Source organism: Alligator sinensis, unplaced genomic scaffold (assembly GCF_000455745.1).
Source record: "Alligator sinensis unplaced genomic scaffold, ASM45574v1 scaffold1062_1, whole genome shotgun sequence".
NCBI lineage: Eukaryota > Metazoa > Chordata > Crocodylia > Alligatoridae > Alligator > Alligator sinensis.
Genome location: NW_005843733.1, coordinates 1 through 5,785, shown reverse-complemented (window position 1 = coordinate 5,785; position 5,785 = coordinate 1).

Below are 5,785 nucleotides of genomic sequence, written 5' to 3'. Positions count from 1 at the left end.
ATAGCCAAGTGGGCGGCTGCTTCTGGGGTGAACATGGCAGCCAGGTGTACTGGGGGAGATGCCACTGCCCCAAGGTGCAGCCCTGGGGGCTGGTTGTACAGGGCACCGCTGCCCCATGTGGAGACCCAGCTGGCTCTGGGGAAGGTGGTAGGCTGCCATAGAGCAAGGGCGAGGGCTGGAAAGAGCATCACGGGCTCGTGTTTGTACCCTCAGCAGCAGCATGAGAGGAGTCCACGTAGACTGAATCCAAGGAGCCCGGGAAGATGCTTCAGCAGAACGAGAAGCGTCCGTGAGCGGCCTGCCAAGCTGGGGGGCTCACACAACCCCCTGGGCTCTGCCTGTGCCTCCCTGGGCAGCCCCCAGCACACACTGGAGACAGTGGCAGGGAGAGGCCCGCGCAGTGGTGGCTGGGGCCAGTGGGGTCTGTGTGGGCGAGTGGGTGACACACGGCCGGTTTCCTCCCATGTAGGACCTGCTCCTTCTTGGAGAACAAGGCCAAGAAAACAATGACTGCACTGGCAAGAAGCTCTGCTCTTCACGTGAGTGCTAATGCCCCCTGGTCCCCACCTCCCCGCAGGGCGGAGGCCTTGCCCCCTGTGCCTTGGCTTGCTGGGGTCTGCGGGGAGCTCGGCACAGTGCGGTAGTGTGATGGAGGGAGGAGGGGCTCTGCAATTTATGTGAGCACGACAACGCTGCCCCTCTTCTTCTGGGAGGTTGAAGGGACCAGGCCAAAGCTGGTGCTGCTGCTTCCCCTGCCTGAGCTGCCCTGACCCCGGAGCCCGGGCGGGTGCAGGGCGGCAGCAATGGGGGGCGGAGGGGGCGGGCAGGGCCGGGCCTGCTTGGGGGTTTGCTTGATGGCACAGTGTGATTTGCTGGGCACGGGGATGCACGAGGATCCACACCTTTAGTGCCAGCATTCAGTGTTACAGTGACAGGTTTCATGCGCTGATACACAGCTTTACGGAAGATTTTGTCCTGCAAAATTGGGAATTATACATGTAAAATTACATTTTAAATAAAAATGCTATGACATGCACAGATTTTTTGTGATGTCATAATAGTCCTGATAATTTATTCTTCCATTTTTATATTCTGTTTTAAGATAAACACTTTTTTTCATCAATACCACTTGAACTGAGGTTTGGGTTTTTTTGAAATGGTATTTGTTTCAATGCAAGTGAAATAAAAATTAATGGTTGCAATTACATGATTTTTACAGACAAACTGAAGATTTGTGCCTGTGAGGTCCCTCACAGCGGTGCAGAGAGGAGACTGGGGCACGAGAGCAGGGGTCCTAGACGCCTGGGTCCTCAGTTGAGGGTGGTGGGGAAAGCCGTGGGGCACCCCTTCCAGCTCTGCAGTCCAGCGTAGGAATCAACCAGTGTTTATACCGAACAGCTCGCTAAGAAGAAGTTTTCCAGCTCCTTGAGTTGGTCGAATAATGTGTGTGGCGTGGGGGGGGGCCGTAAAGATCGGTGGTGTAAGGTCATCTACGTACCCACGTGACGAAGCCCCCATACACTTCTTACGCTTCCCTTTCCCATTTTTCGCCTTTGCTTGTTTCTCCTTTTCTCTTTCCTCCTTCCCTTTTTCTCTCCCACGTCTTTTCTTTCTCCTCCCCCGCTGGATGCAGGCGTCTTCCCCCAGGAAGGACAAACAGCGCACGCGCACACACACACACACACACACTTTTCACATAACACAGCAATGATCTGGCTGCCCCCCAGGGCTGACACGACTGCACGTGCACACTGCCAGGCTCACAGGCGCGGGGATGCGGGCACCGGCGCTGCGGGAGACCGGACAAGATGTCACGGCCACACACGTGCCGTCCCATCGGTGTCAGCGGCGGTTTGGCTGAAAGCCGGGCGCTGTCGGCGGGGAGCTGGGCGCCTGGATGCCATTGGCCGCCCCGCTGTGTGCGCCCAGCCCCCCGGGAAATGGCAGGAGGCGATTGGCTGCTGGCAGCGCGAGGGGCGTGGTCGCTGGCTGTGCGGGCCCAACCCAGCGCCCCGGGACACCGCCTTCCGCGCCCGCCCCCCGCCCCCCATCACTTTTCTCTCCCCAGTGCCGAGTGCGGGGCGGGCGGCCGGGGGATCCCCGAACTGGGCTGCACTGGGAGCCCGAAGCGGAGCGGCCGCAGGGACTCCCCCGGGCCAGGCACACGGGACACGGGGCGGGGGGTCTCGGACCGATGGAAACTCCCGCAGGACCTGACACGGGAGGGGCAGAGCTCGCAGCCCGACCATGACACTGTGCAGGACCGCACTGCCCTGCAGTGGGAGGGAGGGTCCACAGGCCAGCTGGCGAAGACCTGCTACCCCGACACCCCGAGCACCCGAGGGTCCTGGCGTCTGCCCGCTGGTGCTGACTGTCACTCCTGCAGGCTCCCAGCGCTACCGGCATCTCTACAGACGGGTGTCGGACCCCCACCCAGATGTGCCCCACTTCGCTGTCGTGGGCTACGTGGATGACCAGCAAATTTTCCGCTACGACAGCGAGACGCGGAGACAGGAGCCGTGCGGGGACTGGGTGCAGGGCACCATCGGACCACACTTCTGGGATGGGGAAACCAGGAGCTTGCAGGGCTGGCGGGCGGGGGCAGGGTTTCAATCAAACCTGGTCACCCTGCGGTATCGCTACAACCAGACAGGGGGTGAGTGTGAGCAGGCAGGTGTGAGCAGGAGGCTGCAGGGGACCCTGGGACTCAGGAGGATTCACAAGGGCATTGGGGGGGGAGGGCATCTGCCCATCAGCAGATCAGGGTGGGGAGCCGGGAGGGTGTCGCGTGCTGTATAGTGGGGGGTAGCCGGGGGGGTAGTGACACAAGGTTTGGCTGATTTGGCCTGAGACCAGGACATTTCAAAACTTAATAATAAAAGAGCTCTTCCCCAACCTCTCCTCAGCTTTGGGTCAGGTTGAGAGTGGTGCTGAGCTTTTTTCCTCAGCCTAAGAGGAACCTTCCCTTTCTCCAAAGGTATGTGGATGGTGCTGGTGAAATCAGCTAACATCTGCATGTGTGTGTCTATGCGTGTAATTAATGCACACAAATAAACTCAGGCTTATTGATCTGTCACAGGCCGGCTAGGCGCTGTGAGTGTATCAGCCGTTTGGCTGGTGGGGTCAGGGTCTGAGTGTATCAGCCGTTTGGCTGCTGGGTTCAGGATCGAGGAGGCGAGTTGGGAGTGAAGCAAAGGCAAATTTACTGATAGCTCATGGATGCAACAGTTAACAGAAAGGCTAACGTGACAAACAGGTAGTACAGTAATAAAGAGCTAATAGTGAATGATAACAACAGGTAGCCTGAATGACAAAAAGTGCCCACATGGGGTTGGCAGTTTATCAGCAGTCCCTCTATGCCAGGTGCGTGTCAAGGTGTTCCAGCGAAGTCAGGCGTCCCTGATCAACACTGTCTGAGGGGTCACCGGGAAGATCCCTAGGTCAGGATCCAATCCTCGCTCACACTCGGAGTCCAGGGTCCAGGCTTGGTCCAGCGATGGTCCTTCTGTCTTGTCCGTCATGCTGGTCACTTGACATATGTGCTCCTTTATACCTCTTTTTATGCTAATCTGTTAGAGCCACTTATAATCTTCCTGACAGCTGTTACCCTATGGGATTAGAAGGTGTCAGAAATTATCATAAAAGACTACTGCCTAAACTTGGATTCACCCAATAAGCAAATCACACCACATCACTTTGGGGTTTGAGATTAGCATTTACTCTGCCTAACTTCAATTCACCTGGCTACTTCCTTTTTGGAATGTGTCAATCATATCTTGTGGTCAGGTTTGTTATTTTGACTGACCTTTAAGCAAGAACAGTTAGGTTAGCTAAATTTTGCAGTTCTGTTTTTTAGTTCTGCTTTTTGGGGCCCAGTTAGTCTTATGATCGTACAGACAGTTAATTTTAACATTGCGGTTATACTTGGGACAGACGAGATACAATTTGTGGGTTACAGTCTTACAAGCTTTCCCTTAGTTAATATCAACTGTCAGACTGCTGTCAGATGTCTCCAAGAAGCACATATTATTTGCTATAATTTGATCATTAACCCATTTGGTTCTGGCCATCACATAGCTCCAAAGTCTTTTGCTTGTGGGCATGCCATTTGAACGTGCACCCTGGAGTAAAAAACTCCAAGGATTATTGCTCCTGACTTTTGTTACCTTTCAGCTGTGTTCTTGGGGCACAGGACACAGGCTGTCTGACTCGCAAAGAATTCCCCCGTCCCTCCCCCCCTCTACCTGAACAAAACTGATTAAGATGCAGTAGGAGACACACCTAAAACCCTCCAGATAAGGGTAACAAGAGTGAAACAACTGCCCTAGGTCTTCTTTGCATCCGAGATGGAACCAGATGACCATTCATTTACATGAGAGATGGAGAACAGAAAGCCTGAACCAGGGATTGCAGTGAATTCTGGGATCAGAGAAGCAGGGGAGCACTGCATGATGGGGAATCTGTGCTCCAAATGCTAATCAACCCACATTTACACACACCCAGCTCAGCATTTCTCAGACTAGTTCTAATCTGGATTTACAAAGGACTTTTCCCCCCCAGAAACGCGCACATCTTTAAGTTTAATAGGCATCTCGGGCCATACGTTCCCCAGTCCCACTATGGGAGGCCTATTTAAACTTGATTGACTAAAACTCGGTTGCTGGGTTAGGGAATGCTGAGGCAAAAGACCAAGTCAGAGCGGGTATGGGCAACATTTGAACAATGGTAAAGGGGTTCATCACAGCATCCAGCCCTTTGGAACCCTGACCACACGTGTTGTCATACTTTTCCCAGGAAGACTGGTGGAAGTCCTCCTGCCAAAAGGTGATGACACTCCAATAATTGCCTTAAGTCTGTTAAAAGACTATAGTAAGATCTGGAAAAGTCATGCTAAATTGAGGCTTGTTCACAACAAGTAAAAATCCAAAATCCTGATGCTGCAAGCTGTCTGTTGTTTCTGAAGAAACCATGAGATATCCCATCAGTATATCTGCTATCCATAGGAATTTCAAGCTGGCTCCCAAGTTTCTGGGTACTCCCTAACCTTACATGTTTCCTGATTATCAGTCAGTTTCTTGAGATGTTCCAAACCAGGTAACCCCTTGTCAATAGAAAAGACAATGATTTACACTATTGAGAATGCTTCAAAGCAGCTGAACTGAGGGTATAAAAATCTGTAAAAAAGCAGAAGTGTGTGTGCTTCATGAAGAAAAATCATGTTGACACCACCCGCTGTTGTTCTCGGGACACTGGAAGAACATATTGTCTTCCTTCAGGGATTGTGCTAGGAACTTTACCTGCCAGCTTTGAGACCCAAGTGCCTTGGACTGGTGAGATCTCAGCGCGCGCTCTCTCTCTCTCTTTTCTCTCTAGGCATAAATTTCTGAACCTCAACTGTATTAGTTAAGCTTGAGCTAAGTTTCCCAAAAAACTCAGCGAAACTAGGGTAATACTGTAATTGTTTGTGTTTGTTTTTCTTGTGCATGTCTATTACTACTAGTACCATTACATATTTCATGTGCTTAGCAATAAATCACTTTTATAGTCAAACTGGTAGTAACTGGGTATATTTTTCCTTCTCTACTTCTCCTTCCACACTTGCTCTGCAGCAATGCTTCTTTTACCTAAGCCAAAGATCCCTGTGAATCCCAAAACTACTGTGGGGTCTGCTCATCAAGAGGCCAAAGACTGGAACATGCTGAATTTGAAACACATAAGGGGATCAGCTTGTACACATTGATTGACCCAGTTTGCCTCAGATGTGCCCTAATGAACTGAATGCTGG